This window comes from Chiloscyllium plagiosum, unplaced genomic scaffold, assembly GCF_037043375.1.
Source record: "Chiloscyllium plagiosum isolate Xiang-an unplaced genomic scaffold, Cpla_swu_hap1 HiC_scaffold_13, whole genome shotgun sequence".
Classification (NCBI taxonomy): Eukaryota; Metazoa; Chordata; class Chondrichthyes; order Orectolobiformes; family Hemiscylliidae; genus Chiloscyllium; species Chiloscyllium plagiosum.
This window is the reverse complement of record NW_028270151.1, coordinates 5,073,783-5,092,179: the sequence shown is the minus strand read 5'-3', so window position 1 is coordinate 5,092,179 and position 18,397 is coordinate 5,073,783. Positions and strand designations below refer to the sequence as shown.

The following is an 18,397-nucleotide window of genomic DNA, read 5'->3' as shown; positions in this document are numbered from 1 at the left end:
TGGTAAAAAGTATATTTCATGCACACTAGCACACTGTCGACTGTGCATGCTTTTTATACACACAACCGTAAGATGTTCCTGATAGAAGGATACGAGCAATTTGTTGAGACAAAAGTGAGGATGTTGAACCCGTAAAATAATAAAAGTTGAGCACAGCATGCCAAGCATAGGTAGCATTATCTGATCTGCTTGGATTCAGGATTCACAATAAATAGGTTTATTGAAAATCATTGAATACAATGTGTTTTCTGCAAACTAAAATGCCATTTGGAAACTATCTTGTCCTCAAAGACAGACAACAAAATCTTTCACCCAAACACAAGCGGTTTCAAGTGAATGCACAAAAGAACAACCGAAGTTAGATGGCTGTTGTGTGATATCAATTCAGCAAGAATCAATTTACAAAGAGAAGTGTCAAATGTTTTTGACCAATTCAATGACCATTTTAACATAATTTCTTCACCAAATGCTCTCCGGGTTTTATTAGATTTTTGACTGGCATGATAGGCTCAAATAAAGTTTTCTTTCAAGTTAAAACGTAACATTTGTTATACAAATAGGACAATGTTCTGCACTACTGATTAGAGGTGATGTGCTGCAAAACAATGCAATTGTTGATTCTTGGCATTGTTTGTAATTATGAAATGTTAAAGATTAGTCTCAAATCAAATATAAATTTGGAGTTTTCTCAATTTAGTGTGAATTTCAACATTTCTCCAAAGTAATAAATGAATTTTAGATTTCAGTGTTTGAAATCTGTAGATAGAATACTTGGTAGAAAAAGTAATTGTCGAATCAAGTTAGAAGAGGATTTGCTCTATTTGAGCTCGTTTTAAGTATGGAGTGACAAGTAATTAGGAAAGCTAATAAAATGCAATGGGAAACTGAGTATGAAAATAGAAGATCATCCTGGAGTTGAACAGGACACAGATGAGAGTACTTTACACTGTGCCCAACTCACTCACTTCACCTGGAGGTGGAGAAAAAAGTATGGTGCAGAAAAACCTGCTCATGTGCTTTCAGCTATTTCACGTTATTAGCAAGGACAAAACTTAGGAAAGATATTACACAACAGTACAGTGGCTCAGTGGTTAGCACTGCTGCCTCACAGCGCCAGGGACCTGGGTTCGATTCACATCTCAGTCCAGTGTCTGTGTGGAGCTTGCACATTCTCCCTGTGTCTGTGTGGGTTTCTTCCGGGTGCTCTGGTTTCCTCCCACAATCCAAAGAGGTCAGGTGAATTGGCCATGCTAAATTGCTCATCGTGTTAGGTACATTAGTCAAGAGTAAATATAGGGTAGGGGAATGGATCTGGGTGGGTTATTCTTTGGAGGGTTGGTGTGAACTTTTTGGGCCGAAGGGCCCGTTTCCACACTGTAGGGAATCTAACCTGAAAAAAACAACTCTATTATTGTTGCAAAAGTTTCCAGGGTAAGCAATAGGAGTGTAAGAATTCTTTTAGTCATACTATTTGCCAGGTTGTCTTCGTTGGACAATGACCTTGTTTGTGGCAAAGAATGACAGACAAAAAGAGAAAAACAAAATTGAATTGCTGACAGGCCTCACTGGAACTGGAGATCAGTATTTCATACACTAATGAATTTGTTGTGGCAGGTGATTTAATCACTAACATAATGATGCAAATGATGTTAGTAATCGCTGCAAGTTCCCCAAGTCTCAATTCACATTTGAAAGTTCCTACCGTTTGAAGGTTGATTGCAGAAAACTAGCCCTCTTAGACACAACTTGAATTTTAGATTTTGCAGCAAACTCAGATCTTCTGCAAAGAAATTTTTTTTTTAAATTAGTAACATATTGTGAACGACTGCAGTTGAGATTTAAGTACGGAACATGCAATTGTATTGCGAATGATAGCTTCGGAATCAAATTTGTATATCAAAAGCAGTTTGGTAGAAAGACCAGCTTTGTTGGTAAATTAAGATTTAGAGCATAGCTAGAAAGTACAACTGCCCTGCTTCAAAAGGATGGAAAATCTCTCAATTTACTTCTCCATCTCCAATACTTAGTTAATTTGTCAGCAGAATAGTCAATTTAATAACTGCAAAGTCTTATTGTTCACATGGCAATAATAAATTCTCCCTTTGAGAATCACCAGCATTATTACACATGCAGGTGGACCAAAAAAAAACTATATTCCCTTTGTACCAAAATAGATACAACTGAACTTTAGGCTGGACAAGAGATGAATCCACTAACTCTAATATGAACATTCAAATGTGAACGGATAGATTTAAATAAAACACATCTTTGGCCACAATACAACATTTTGTTTATGTACGTGATTTGTTGTTGATCTCTTGTTTTGTGCTTTGTTTAGTTCAATAGTTGAATAAAGCTCAACTAAAAGATGAGTGGTCCTTTGTAATGGATAAAGGGTATAGGAGCTGTTAAAAGGAGTACTTTTTAAATAAGTATGATATTCAAAAAAATGTATTTTTTTCCAAATATCATTTTTCTTTCTAGATTATGTTAACGTTGAGAAGAAACTTTTCCCACACGTTCTTACCAAAAAAAAAACAGAGTTAGTGGTACCAAATATGCGTTCATTAAACTAGTTCTGTGCAAATAGAACAGATTATGATGTGGAGGTGCCAGTGTTGGACTGGGATGGATGATGTCATAAGTCACTTGAAAGAGGAGCAGCACTCAAAGCTTTCAGCTTCAAATAAACCTGTCGGACTATAACCTGTCATGTGATTAATGACTGAAATTCCTCAACCAGTACTAAATGAAACTCAATTTGTTAATGGGATGTGGGCATTGCTGGCCAAGCGAGCAATAGTTACCCAACCTTAATTGGCGAGTTGCCTTTTTGAACTGCTGCAATATGGGAGGTTTAGACACCCCCATATTGCTGTTGAGAAGGGAATTCCATGATTCCATCCAGTGACAGTGAATAAATGACAATACAGTTTTAAGCCAGAATGTGATGTAACTTGGAGAGGAACCTGCAGGTAGTCACACAACACATCTTATTGCCCTAGTCTTTCACAGCAGTAGAGATTGCTGGTTTCAAAAGGTGCTGTCGTGGAACCTTGGTAAGTAACTACATTGCATTTTGTAGATGACACACACTGCTGTTATGGTGACAGTTATAAATGGGGTGCCATTGGCGAAGGCAGCAAATAGTGAATGTGATAAATTGGGTGCTAAACAAGTGGACTGCTTAGTTTTTGAAGGCATCATGCTTTTGATTTGCTTAAGCAGCAACATTCATCAAGGCCAGTGCAAAGTATTCCATCATATTAGACCATAAGACCATAAGACATCGGAGTGGAAGCAAGGCCATTCAGCCCATTGAGTCCTCTCCACCATTTAATCATGGCTGATGGACAATTCAACTCTCCTTCCCGCACTCTCCCTGTAGCCCTTAATTCTTTGTGAGATCAAGAATTTATCAATCTCCGCCTTGATGGCCCCCAACGTCCCGGCCTCCACTGTGCTCTATGGGAATTAATTCCACAGGCCCACCACTCTCTGGCTGAAGAAATGTCTTCTCATTTCCGTTCTCAATTGACCCCCTCTAATTCTAAGGCTGTGCCCATGGGTCATAGGCTCCCCACCTAACAGAAACAATTCCCAGCGTCCACCCTTTCTAAGCCATGCATTATCTTGTAAGTTTCCATAGATCTCCCCTCAACCTTCTAAACTCCACTGAATACAATCCCAGGATCCTCAGTCAATCATAATATGTTAGGCCTACCATTCCAGGGATCATCAGTGAATCTCCACTGGAAAATTCCTGACTTGTCACGTAGATGGTGGATGGGTACGAGAGAGATAAGACCATTATTGGCTGCAAAATTCTTGATCTCTGCGCTGCTAGACAATTAATCCAGAGACTCTAACAGTCTGGGATCCAGGTTCAAAGCCTGCTACAGCATATGGTGGAATTTGAATTTAAAGAAAACTGGAATGAAGCATCTAATAATGACTACAATACAATTCTGAACACACCCATCTGATTCACTAATTTTCTTTAGGGAAGGAAATTGCTGTCCTTACCTGGTCTGGCTTACATGCAATTCCAGGCCCACAGCAATGTGGTTGACTCTTAACTGCCCTCTGGGCAATTAAGGATGGACAATAAGATGACAGACAGCAATGCCCAGATCTTGAGGGAAGACAAAAAGGAATGTGACAGGAATACAGAGCTTAGAAGTGACCCACTGATGGGGAGATCACTTTGCTCTGTACATTGCATTCTACTGGTGATCTTTGGCATACAAGTAGTCCTGTGTTCCCAACCTCACCATCAAACCAGCAGACAAAGGGGGCGCAGTGGTAGTCTGGCGCACCTGACCTCTACACCGCTGAAGCCAAATGCCAACTCGAGGACACCTCTTCCTACTGCCCCCTTGACCATGACCCCACCACCCACCCCCATCACCAAACCATCATCTCCCAGACCATACAGAACCTCATCACCTCAGGAGATCTCCCACGCATGGCTTCCAACCTCAGTCTGGGAACCCCGCACTGTCCGGTTCTACCTCCTTCCCAAAATCCACAAGCCTGACCACCCTGGCCGACCCATTGTCTCAGCATGCTCCTGCCCCACTGAACTCATCTCCCCTAGTCCAGGAACTCCCCACATATGTTCGAGACACCACCCATGCCCTCCACCTCCTCCAAGACTTCCGTTTCCCTGGCCCCCAAAGCCTCATCTTCACCATGGATATCCAATCCCTCTACACCTCCATCCGCCATGACCAGGGCCTCTAAGCCCTCCGTTTTTTCCTCTCCCGATGTCCTCAACAGTACCCTTCCACCGACACACACATTCGTTTGGCCGAACTGGTCCTCACCCTTAACAATTTCTCCTTCGAATCCTCCCACTTCCTCCAGACCAAAGGGGTAGCCATGGGCACATGTATGGGTCCCAGCTATGCCTGTCTCTTTGTTGGCTACGTAGAACAGTTGATCTTCCGTAATTACACCGACACCACTCCCCACCTCTCCCTCCACTACATTGATGACTGCATTGGTGCCACCTCGTGCTCACGCAAGAAGATTGAGCAATTCATCAACTTCACCAACACATTTCACCCGGACCTTAAATTTACCTGGACCATCTCTGACACCTCCCTCCCCTTCCTGGACCTCGACATCTCCATTAATGACGACCGACTTGACACCGACATTTTTTTTTTTTTACAAACCCACCGACTCCCACAGCGACCTGGATTACACCTCTTCCCACCCTATATCTTGCAAAATTGCCATCACGTATTCCCAATTCCGCCGCCTCCGCCGTATCTGCTCCCAGGAGGACCAGTTCCACCACAGAACACACCAGATGGCCTCCTTCTTTAGAGACCGCAATTTCCCTTCCCACGTAGTTAAAGATGCCCTCCAACGCATCTCGTCTACATCCTACACCTCCGCCCTCAGACCCCACCCCACCAACCATAACAAGGACAGAACGCGCATGGTGCTCACCTTCCACTCTACCAACCTTCACATAAACCAAATCATCCGCCGACATTTCCGCCACCTCCAAAAATACCCCACCACCAGGGATATATTTCCCTCCCCACCCCTTTCCGCCTTCCGCAAAGACCGTTCCCTCCGTGACTACCTGGTCAGGTCCACGCACCCCTACAACCCACCCTCCCATCCTGGCACCTTCCACTGCCATCGCAGGAATTGCAAAACCTGCACCCACACCACCTCCCACACCTCCATCCAAGGCCCTTGAAGGAGCCTTCCACATCCAAGGTTTTACCTGCACATCCACTAATATCATTTATTGTATCCGTTGTTCCCGATGTGGTCTCCTCTGCACTGGGGAGACTGGACCCCTCCTAGCAGAGCGCTTTAGGGAACATCAACTACACCACCCTGTGACCCAATATTTCAACTCCCCCTCCCACTCTGCCAAGGACATGGAGGTCCTGGACCTCCTTCACCGCCGCTCCCTCACCAGCAGACGCCTGGAGGAAGAACGCCTCATCTTCCGCCTCGGAACACTTCAACCCCAGGGCATCAATGTGGACTTCGACAGTTTCCTCATTTCCCCTTCCCCCACTTCACCCTAGTTCCAAACTTTCAGCTCAGCACTGTCACCATGACTTGTCCTACCTGCCTATCTTCTTTTCCACCTATCCACTCCACCCTCCTCCCTGACCTATCATCTTCATCCCCTCCCCTACTCACCTATTGTACTCTATGCTACTTTCTCCCCACCCCCACCCTCCTCTCGCTTATCTCTCCGCGCTTCAGGCTCTCTGCCTTTATTCCTGATGAAGGGCTTTTGCCCGAAACGTCGATTTCGAAGCTCCTTGGATGCTGCCTGAACTGCTGTGCTCTTCCAGCACCACTAATCCAGAATCTGGTTTCCAGCGTCTGCAGTCATTGTTTTTACCGTGTTATAGCTTCACTATTCATTATTTTCTCTTTCAGATCAATTGTCTCCTCAAATGAGTCTGACCAATAAGCAGCTTTAGTACAAATCATAATGGTTTGGTCATTGTATAGTCGAGTTCACAGTTAAATATTCACAATGGTACACTTGGCAGCAAATAGAATGAAGTATCAATGGGTTAGAAACTTGGTTAAATATACTCTAACTAGTCCCCGTTTGTTGCACTTCTCCCTACTTAAGATGGGTTTCATTTTGTTCGGATTCAGCCACGAAAGGAAATCATGTGACAAAGAAAGCACACAAGAAATAGAATAAAGAACACAGCTCTCACCAGTTTTAAGACAACAAAAGGAGCATGCAATTGGATTATGCAAACAAGCACAGAATCAATGGTTTTTCCAAACCCATAGTACACAAGAGAAGTAGTGATATTACAATATCTACAAAAATTCTTACTAACTAGAGTTTTCTTTTAATACAAACCTGGTGCAGTCTTTTAAAGCGCACATTTTTTCTATTTTTGCCCAATTACCAGAGTGAAGTATGGAATTCCGTTCACCATTACTGCTCCGTGACCTCTAATTAGCCATAAGGACAATACTCTATTTGCCATAGGCAAACCTACCACAGCCCCATCATCCATTAGTCTAGCTTTTGCAACCCAGGAAAGAAACATTGAAGATGCTTTATGATGTCATTTCATTATTGTGGCATCATACTATAGAAGTATAATTTCCACTTCATGCCTTTACACAACTTTACAGCAGACTCCCAGCAACGAAATCCATCTGAAGTTAAAACTTCCTCCATACAAGAATAAAAGTTACTTCGACTAAGAACAAGAAACATGAAATGTGATGCTGGACGAGAAATGTAAGTCAGCTGTGGGGTGCAGCTAGCCAGGGGTAAACAGTAAAGGCACGATATTCTGAAGTTTGCTCGATTACCTCTGAAATTCATGAAAAATTTCATTCAAGTGATGAATGTGAAAAGAAACAGCCTGCAGAGTGGACAGGCTAGTCACAGCAGATCACCTGTTCCAATTTGCATCATCTACAATACTAACATTGATATATGTCTGCTGGAGAAAGACACTTCTACACAACTGTACTATTTATAGCCTTATCACAGGTGATATAACGTGGCATCTATTTTCCTTTGAATTTATCACTTTATAAAGATGATTTGAAGCAAGGTTTCACCACTACATATTAAAATTGTGGAGGACACAAGAAACCAAAGCAAGCCATTCAAGCACTTCAGCCTGCTCAGAAAGTTTGAACGATCGTTGGGTCTACTTCAGCAACATCCTTCTCCATTATTTCCATCATCTTATCAACAGTTTATGTTTACATAGCATCTTTAATACAATCAAACGCTCCAAGATTATCTCCTAATTCCACCCTCCTCCCTGGCAACAGGCCAAGAGGAAACCGCTTTTTAGGAGCATAGTAAAACAAACCACGTCATTGAATTACATAAGGAAATAAGGATGTCAGATAACCAATAGTTTGGGGACCAAGGCAAGTGAAAGCACACAACTAAAAGTGCAGCAATTAAAACGGGGGATGATCAAGAATTCAGAATTAGCACAGGTATCTCCATGGGTTATGGATCAGGTGAACACAGACAGGTGAGAATGTCTAGAGTTATTTTAAAATGTGAATTTTAAAACCATGCTGCTGCTTGATCAGGAACCAATATAGGTCAACAGGCAGAGAAGCGACAGGGGAAAGGAAATAAACACTGGCAGAGTTTTCACTGACCAGTAATTTACAAAGGGAAGAATATGGGAGTACAGGAACGTGTTCAAATAATTGAATCTCGAGTTAACAAGGACACAATGAGGGTTACAGCAGATGAACAGAGGCAGGGAATGCAAAGATAGTCAGTGACACCGTGAGTGAGAAATGAGCTTGAGATAAAATGTGACTGACACTGAATAAACCAGTTTAATCTTAAACTGTTGACAGGGAGAGGGAAGGAGTTAATAGCTTGGAAACAGCATATAGTACAGGGATCCAAAAAAAAAGGGGCTTCCCAATATTTAACTGGAGGACATTTCTCCTCACCCTGGAGTCAAATAAGCATGCTAATGACAGAATTATTAAAAAAGGAGGCAAAACTGAGTGTAAATCAGTAAGTTTGAAAATTAATGCTGCTCCTTTGGATGCGGTCACCAAGAGACCGCACATATTTGAGAAGATAGATATAACCAAGGATAGATCCCTACAGCCACCAGATACAATAGGTGCATGAGAAAAGAAATCATCCGTACGTGATTCTCTAGTTATGGTATGAGTAGACAGATAAAGGAAGGATCCAGGTGATAGCAGTCCACCTAACTGAACAAGAGTAGTGAAAAGACATGTGGAGGAGGATGGATTCATCAACTATACCTGGAGGTGGTGGTAAAGTTCACTTCTGTCACAGTCACATAGGATGTTACTTTTCAAACTTGGGTTGCAGTTCCACATTACAAGGGTGATAAAGAGAGTGCAGGGAATGACAGTATTCTTCAATAATGCAATGTTTGTGTTCTTGTGCAATCGTGCATTACAGAAAAATTACGCTTTAGAAACAGCACTTGAAATGTTGGCATTGAAATTGCATTACAGTCAACATGTTTTAAAAGTTCATGTTGTAAGAAAAGCATCCCCAATTCTTCAATCATGTTACAGCAAATTTGCATTATAGCAGAATGACTGTATAGACCAGTGAGTGTAACACTAGTGGGAAGGAAGCAATTAGAGAAAATACTGAAGGAGAAAATTAATCTACATTCAAAGAGGCAAGTTTTGATCAGGGATAGTCAAAATGGCTTTGTCAAAGGGATGTCATTGGGACCTTACAATCTTGTTTGGATAATTCAAAATTTGGTTAATCAACTGCCAGATAATCGAGGTTCCTCTGTATTTGGATGAGGGTAAGCAGTTGATATAGTTTATATGGATATCAGCAAGGTCCGACATGAAGATAGAGAAAGAAGATAAAAGATCATAGGATGTAGGGTAATTTGGCAAGTTGGATCCAAACTTAGCTTAGTGGAAGGTGACAGATGTTGATGGTAGGAGATAGTTTGCGTGACTGGAGCCTGATGCAAGTGACATATCAGAACCAGTGCTGGGTCCCTTTTGTGATCTTCATAAATGCTCCTGAAATGACCTAGGTAAGAGTGTGGGGGTAGGAAGGAGATGAGAAACAAATTTGAAGATTACATTAAGATTGACTGGATGTTATAAAGTCATACAGCATGGAAACAGATCCTTCAGTCCAACTAGTCCATGCTGACCATGTTCTCAAACTAAACTAGTCCCACCTGCCTGCATTAAGCCCATATCCCTCCAAATCTTTCCTGTTCATGCACGTACTCAAATGTCTTTTAAATGTTCTAACTGTACCTGCATTCATCACCAGCACCTCTGGCAGTTCATTCCAGACAGAACCAGTGCGTGATAATGTTGCCCCTTGGGTGCCTTCTAAATCTCTCACTTACCTATAACTCCTAGTTCTGAACTCCACCAGCTTTGAGAAAAGGCCTTTGCTATTCAGTTTATCTATGCCCCTCAACTTTATAAACGTCTAGAAGGTCACCCTTCAACCTATGAGCCAATGAAAAATAGGCCGAGCCTATCCAACCTCTTCTTACAACTTAAACCCTTCATTCCTGGCAACATCCTGGTAATCTTTTCTGAACCCTCTCCAGTTTAATAATATCCTTCCCATAACAGGGCAACCAGAACGAGAAAGTACTCCAGAAGAGGCCTCATCATTGTCCTGTACAACCTCCACATGACATCCTAATTCCTATACTCAAAAGGTCTGCACAATGAAGGCAAGTATGCTAAATGCTTTACCCATCCTGTCAACGTGATGCAAATTTCAAAGAATTATGTACCTGAACCCTATTCTCCAACACTACCCAGAGCCTTATTAATTGTCTAAGTCTTGCCCCAATTTATAGTCATAGTCAGAGATGTACAGCATGAAACAGACCCTTCCGTCCAACTTGTCCATGCTGAGCAGATATCCTAACCTAATCTCATCCCATTTGTCAGCATTTGGCCCATATGCCTCTAAACCCTTCCTATTCATATACCCATTCAGATGCCTTTTAAACGCTGCAATTGTACCAGCCTCCTCCACTTCCTCTGGCAGTTCATCCCATACACACAGCACCCTCTGTGTGAGTAAAGCTTCAGAATTACAATTGCAGGTAACCACAGCATTGAAGTCTAAACTGCATTAATTACCACTACCTGTACGTTATTAATTTTGCTAATTCTTCTCCCCCTCATCCCTTTGCTTGTTGGGGATAATTTCCTGAGCATCAACAACACACTACGTCTTACAAATATCAATCTGAGAGAATATGGGACAGCAAGGATTGATGGGTATAGACAGTTACAGTCAAGCCCGATCTTGCCCTCAACCTACATAACCAACTGGATTGTTTGACAGTGTTGCAAATGGGAGCCCTTGCTCATTTATTCCCATCCCTCAAACCACACCCCCTGTAAAAGTAAGGAAGATTAAAGCCAAATGGAATGACTGTCCTGCTGCATGCAACACATATCTCACTCACAGTGCATTTACTTACTAAGCCAGAGGACTTTTCTCTGCCTAATTTGTCCCATCTGACTTCCATGAATCTCATGATTTGGAATGAGCTTGTCTTAGCACTTGATAGACAAAGGAGTAAGAGCTTGGTTTGGGAGGTACAATTTTCCAGTCCCTCACACTCCAGAGGTGTGTACTAGCATCTCTGAACAGGTTGGTTAGAAAAGAAGAAGAAATGGTGTGTGACACCTCTCGTAATTTGTTTAATTGATTCAGTTCTTGTGGAACAATGATAGTGTCCCTACCAGAGTTCAAATTTCAGCTGCTTCATGGATGTATAATAATATCTCTAAAGATATGAATTTAAAGATATCTAAACTCCCCCACAGTTTGCCATTAAAGGGTTTTGAATTTTAATTAATTAGAACATGTTGTTTTAAGTCTGTCCAAGAGAAAGGCTGCAGTAGTGAGTATAGTGGATTCTTTCTTGATTATATGTTTTTGGAGAGAAGTCTCTTGATTAAACTTAAAATGTAAGCCGTAGCTATTAATTTAACCTGGGGCAGTGTTTGTAGAAGAATAAGGAGTGTTATTTTCTGGGTCTGTAGATTGTGAAGGAACAAAAATGGCCTTTGTAGTGAAATGTACTTCTTGTCAGATGTGGGAGTTTAAAGAGAGTTTAAGGGTTACTACTGATTATATCTGCCATAAATGCTGTTGGATGCGAATCTTATCAGATCGAGTGGATCGGTTGGAGAGACAGAGAGAAGCGATGAGGAATTTGCAACAGCAACAGTATGTGATGGATGACAGTTATAGGAAAGGGGGAAAAGTCTCAGATACAGTCACAGAGACAGGTTAACTCCAGGAAGAGTAAGAGAGGTAGGCAGCTAATGCAGGAGCCTTTTGTGGATCAAAGTTTGTGAGAAGATTTGTAGCTCGGGTGCTCGTTGCTGTGGTTCTGTTCGCCGAGCTGGGAATTTGTGTTGCAGACGTTTCGTCCCCTGAATGGGTGACATCCTCAGTGCTTAGAAGCGCTTCACAGGAGGCTCCCGTGATCTTTCCTCCGGCATTTGTAGTGGTTTGAATCTGCCACTTCCCATTGTCAGTTCCAGCTGTCCGCTGCAGTGGTCGGTATATTGGGTCCAGGTCAATGTGCTGATTGATTAAATCTGTGGATGAGTGCCATGCCTCTAGGAATTCCCTGGCTGTTCTCTGTTTGGCTTGTACTATTATATACTATTATAGGACTACTATTATAGGACAAGCCAAACAGAGAACAGCCAGGGAATTCCTAGAGGCATGGCACTCATCCACGGATTTAATCAATAAGCACATCGACCTGGACCCAATATACCGGCCACTGCAGCGGACAGCTGGAACTGACAACCGGAAGCGGCAGATTCAAACCACTACAAATGCCGGAGGAAAGATCACAGAAGCGCTTCACAGGAGGCTCCCAAGCACTGAGGATGTCACCTAGACAGGGGACGAAACCTTTTGCAATACAAATTCCCAGCACGGTGAGCATCTTTTGTGGATATACCCATTTCAAACAGGTATGCTGTCTTGGAAAATGTAGGGGGCAATGGATTCTCAGGGGAACGTAGCACGAACAGCCAAGTTTTTGGTATTGAGACTGGCTCGAAAGCAACAAGGGGCACGTTGGCTTCCAAGAGATTAATTGTGTTAGGGGATTCTGCAGTCAGAGGTACAGACAGACGTTTCTGCGGCCAGCAGAGAAAAAGCAGAATGGTGTTGTTTCCCTGGTGCCAAGATCAAGGATGTCTCAGAGAGGGTGCAGAATGTTCCCACAGTGGAGAGGGGCCAGCAGGAGGTCATTGTCCACATTGGAACCAACGACATTGGAAGGGAAATGGTTGAGACTCTGAAGGGAGATTACAGAGAGAGTTAGGCAGAAATTTAAAAAGGTCCTCAAGGGTAGTAATATCTCAAGTGCAGTGCTACGAGCTAGTGAGTGCAGGAATAGGAGGAAAGAGCAGATGAATGCACGGCTGAGAAGCTGGTGTATGGGAGAAGGATTCACATGTTTGGATCATTGGAATCTCTTTTGGGGTAGAATTGACCTGTACAACAAGGACGGATTGCACATAAATTGGAAGGGGACTAATATACTGGCAGGGAAATTTGCTAGAACTGCTTGGGAGGATTTAAACTAGAAAGGTGGGGGTAGGGGTGGGACCCAGAGAGATAGTGAGGAAAGAGATCGATCTGAGACGGGTACAGCTGAAAACAGAAGCGAGTCAAAACAGTCAGGGACAAGGTAGGACTAATAAATTAAACTGCATTTATTTCAATGCAAGGGGCCTAACAGGGAAGGCAGATGAACTCAGTGCATGGTTAGGAACATGGGACTGGGATATCATAGCAATTACGGAAACATGGCTCAGGGATAGGCTGGACTGGTAGCTGAATATTCGAGGATACAAATGCTACAGGAAGGATAGAAAGGGAGGCAAGGGAGGAGGGGGAGTGGTACTTTTGATCAGGGATAGCATTACAGCTGTGCTGAGGGAGGATATTCCCGGAAAAACATCTAGGGAAGTTATTTGGGCGGAACTGAGAAATAAGAAAGGGATGATCACCTTATTGGGATTGTATTATAAACCCCCCAATAGTCAGAGGGAAATTGAGAAAAACTTGTAAGGAGATCTCAGCTATCTGTAAGAATAATAGGGTAGTTATGGTAGGGGATTTTAACTTTCCAAACATCGACTGGGACTGCCATAGTGTTAAAGGTTTAGATGGAGAGGAATTTATTAAGTGTGTACAAGACAATTTTCTGATTCAGTATGTGAATGTACCTACTAGAGAAGGTGCTATACTTGACCGACTCTTGGAAAATAAGGCAGGGCAGGTGACTGAGGTGTTGGTGGGGGAGCACTTTGGGGCCAGCGACCATAATTCTATTCGTTTTAAAATAATGATGGAAAAGGATAGACCAGATCTAAAAGTTGAAGTTCTAAGTTGGAGAAAGGCCAATTTTGACGGTATTAGGCAAGAACCTTCGAAAGCTGATTGGAGGCAGATGTTCGCAGGTAAAGGGACGGCTAGAAAATGGGAAGCCTTCAGAAATGAGATAACAAGAATCCAGAGAAAGTATATTCCTGTCAGGGTGAAAGGGAAGGCTGGTAGGTCGAGGGAATGCTGGATGATGAAAGAAATTGAGGGTTTGTTTAAGAAAAAGGAGGAAGCATATGTCAGGTACAGACAGGATAGATCGAGTGAATCCTTAGAGTATAAAGGAAGTAGGAGTATACTTAAGAGGGAAATCAGGAGGGCAAAACAGGGACATGAGATAGCTTTGGCAAATAGAATTAAAGGAGAATCCAAAGGATCTTTACAAATATATTAAGGACAAAAAGAGTAACTAGGGAGAGAACAGGGCCCCTCAAAGATCAGCACGGTTGCCTTTGTGCGGAGCCACAGAAAATGGGGGAGATACTAAATGAACATCTTGCATCAGTATTTACTGTGGAAAAGGATATGGGAGATATAGATTGTAGGGAGATAGATGGTGACATCTTGCAAAATGCCCAGATTACAGAGGAGGAAGTGCTGGATGTCTTGAAACAGTTAAAGGTGGATAAATCCCCAGAACCTGATCAGGTGTACCCAAGAACTCTGTGGGAAGCTAGAGAAGTGATTGCTGGGCCTCTTGCTGAGATACTTGTATCATCGATAATCACAGGTGTGGTGCCGGAAGACTGGAGGTTGGCAAACGTGGTGCCACTGTTTAAGAAGGGTGGTAAAGACCAGGAACAATAACATTGAAGATCAAATCCACTGCTTCATGTGTTTGTTTACAAAAATGCAAGACTTTGCATTTATCCAAATTAAACTGTCTGCCACTTCACAGTCCACTAGCCCAATTGATAAAGATCTCTTTGCGAACTTAGATAATTTTCATCACTGTCTACTATACCACCAATATTGGTGCCTTCTGCAAACTTAACCGGAGACGGGCCGCCTACTTGCGGAGCGTTTCAGGGAACACCTCTGGGACACCCGGACCAACCAACCCAACCACCCTGTAGCTCAACATTTCAATTCCCCCTCCCACTCCACCAAGGATATGCAGGTCTTTGGACTCCTCCATCGTCAGACCACAGCGAAACGACGGTTGGAGGAAGAACGCCTCATCTTCCGGCTAGGAACCTTCCAACCACAAGGGATGAACTCGGATTTCACCAGTTTCCTCATTTCCCCTCCCCCCAGCCTGTCTCAGTCAAATTCAGCACCGCCTTCCTAACCTGCAATCTTCTTCCCGACCTCTCCGCCCCCACCCCAGGCTGACCTATCACCCTCACCTTGACCTCTTTCCACCTATCACATTTCCGACGCCCCTCCCCCAAGTCCCTCCTCCCTATCTTTTATCTTAGCTTGCTGGACCAACTTTCCTCATTCCTGAAGAAGGGCTAATGCCCGAAACGTCGATTCTCCTGTTCCCTAGATGCTGCCTGACCTGCTGCGCTTTTCCAGCAACACATTTCCATCTCTGATATGTTCATCCTAATCATTTTTATATGTGACAAGTGGACTAAGCACCAATCTCTGTGGAACACCGCTGATCACAGGCCAAAAAACAACTCTCTACCACCACCCTGTCTACTACCTTCAAGCTAGTTTTGTACCCAATTAGCGAGCTCGCCCTGCATTCTATGTGATCTAACTTTACTATAGTATATAAATCAAGTAATAGTCAAATTTTTTTGACTACCTTTTAAAGTTCATTTATGGGGTCGACTATCACATGGATACTACTTTTGAAGGGCTGAAATGCACGCCCATCAAAACACATACTACATAGTTAGCAGAAGCCCAACTGATCTCCAAACAAATAAAGAGAAACAAACAACGAATTGTGGTAATTCTTAAAACCCGGAGTGGAACACAAAAACTGGAAAGCTGGAACGAGACATGACGCACCGGTACATTTACTCAAAAACGTTGATCTGTTATCTGTGAAGAACTAGGGTTGACTTTTACAAGAGATATATGGAAAACTCCAGGTTATTTGGCCAAAAACTAGGGAGTCACCTTTTACACAAGATAGACTAACATTCAAGTATATACGGTAATTAGTCAGCCATGCGGAACCATATCAAAGGCTTTACTAAAGCCCATGTCAACATCAATTGCCCTGCCTAAAATGTTTTCAGTTACTTCTTCAAAAAAACTCAAGTTTGTGACATGATTTCCCCTCTCGCAAAACTGCTGACTAATCCTAATCATTCCTTGCCTCTCCGAACACATGGAAAATCCTATCTTTCAAGAATCACTTTTCAATCCAACCACACGGGATCAATGTGCATTCCACCAATTCGAACCAATTTCCCCTCCCCCACCTGACCCCAGTTCCAACCTTCCAACTTGGTACCACCGTCTTGAACTGTCCTACCTGTCCATCCTCCCTCCCACCTCCCTGCTCCACCCTCCTCTCAGACCTATTGCCTTCACCCCCAACTTCACCTACCTATCACATTCCCAGTCACCTTACCCTCAGCCCCACCCCCCACCTATTTATCTCTCAGTCCCTTGGCACAAGTCTCATTCCTGATGAAGGGTTTATGCCCAAAAGGTCGATTCTCCTGCTCCTCAGATGCTGCCTGCCATCCTGTGCTTTTCCAGCACCACACTCCAACTCTGATTTCCAGCATCTGCAGTGCTCATTTTCTCCTGGAATCACCAACAAATTACCCAACACTGATGTCAGACACTCCAGCCTCCAGCTCCCGTTTCTTACAGCCTCTTTGAGAATGGTGGTGTTAGGTTACAGGAGGATGTAAATAGATCAGTCAGATGGAAATTAACCTTGATAATTGTGAAATAATACACTTTGGAAGGAATAAAAGGCAGTACTCAATGAATGGCAAGATACTAGGAAGCTCAGATGAAGAGGGAACTTGGGATGTTTACCCACAGATCCCTGAAGGTGGTAGAACAGGTAAGCAAGAGTGTTAAGGATAGGCAGATACGCAGTGGAGCCAGGGTTGTCTTGATAGCAAGAAATGAAATTAAATCAATAGCAAGAAGTGAAGTGTTAGCAAGAAGAGTCAGGAGGTGTAGAATCTGTGGGTAGAGTTGAGGAACTGCAAAGGAAAAGTCACCCTGATGGGGGTTACATACAGGCCTCCGAGAGGTAACCAGGAATTGGGAAAGAAAATAAATCATGGAGGACTTCAATGTGGAAGTTCTCTGGGAAAGTCAGTTGGTAGCCAATCCTGATGAAAGGAATTTGTGGAATGTCTATGAGATGGTTTTTGGAGCAGCTTGTGGTACAGCCCATCAGGGAACAGGCTGTCTTCAGGTTAAGATTCACGTTCAGTTGGTAGTTGACTGTGGTCAGGCCACATTTAGAATACTGCGTGTAGTTCTGGGCCCATATCTGGGGAAGGATGTGCTGCAGTTGGAAGAAGCCCAGATGAGATTCACAAGAATGATCCCTGGGATGAACGGCTTGTCATGAGGAGCAGTTGAGGACTGAGTCTATACTTGGTGTTTAGAAGGATGAGGAGGGGATCTGATTGACATTTACAGAATACTGAGAGGCCTGCATATAGTTGATAGGGAGATGTTTCCACGAGTAGGAGAGAGACTTGGACCCGATAGCACAGCCGAAGAGTGAAGGGATGATCCTTTAGAATGGAGATAAGGAAGAATTTGTTCAGTCACAGGATGGTTAATCTGTGGAACTCACTGCCACAGGGGCCATGGAGGTCATCATTAAGTGCATTTAAGATAAAGATAGATTCTTGATTACTAAGGGGATCAAGGGTTACAAGGAAAAGGCAGAAGAATGGGGATAAGATATATATCAGTCATGATCAAATGGCAGAGCAGGCGTGATAGGTCAAATGGCCTAATTCTGATCCTATACCTTCGTTTTAGGGTCACATGGGACACTTGCCATTTTGGTCAGGGCATGGACTATAAATGCAGGGTTGGTTTGAATCAATTTGGGGGAAACAAAACCATGTTCGGCATTTAATTTTTACAAGCAATTGAATGACTTTGCATTTCTTCACAATACAATTCCAACCAGATTCTTATCCAGTTAATTGTCTAAATTACTTTTTATATTCTTTGCTTTTATTCATAACTTACTTTCCAGCTAACTTTGCATCACAAGAAAATTTGGTACTTAATACTTGTTCCCCTCTTTCAAGTTATAAACTTGAAATAGCTGAGATCAAGCACCAAATACTTTATATGCTGGAACAGCTGATGGACAGTGGATGACTTTCAAAGCAATTTTTCAAAATGCTCAGCAAAAGTATATTCCAGTGAAAAGGAAGGACCATAAGGAAATCAGGTAATCTGCCATGGGTGTCTCAGAAAATAAAGGAGGCTATCCAATTGAAAGGCGGCGGCATACAAAATGGCCAAGATCAGCAGGAAACCAGAAGATTGGAAAAACACAGTCAA

The 18,397-nt window shown here is 42.9% G+C and overlaps 1 protein-coding gene across 9 annotated transcripts in view; it reads right to left on the bottom strand.

The window, feature by feature from the left end:
- trip12 (thyroid hormone receptor interactor 12) overlaps positions 1 to 18,397 on the bottom strand; it is a 216,345-nt gene that overhangs the window by 164,198 nt on the left and 33,750 nt on the right. The window contains exon 3 of one of the 9 annotated variants that reach the window (XM_043702806.2): positions 1,703 to 1,780. The exons of the other annotated variants lie outside the window; for them this stretch is intronic. The gene's annotated coding sequence lies outside the window, so the exon portion shown is untranslated. The remainder of the gene's footprint in view (positions 1 to 1,702; positions 1,781 to 18,397) is intronic. 9 annotated transcript variants of the gene reach the window in all.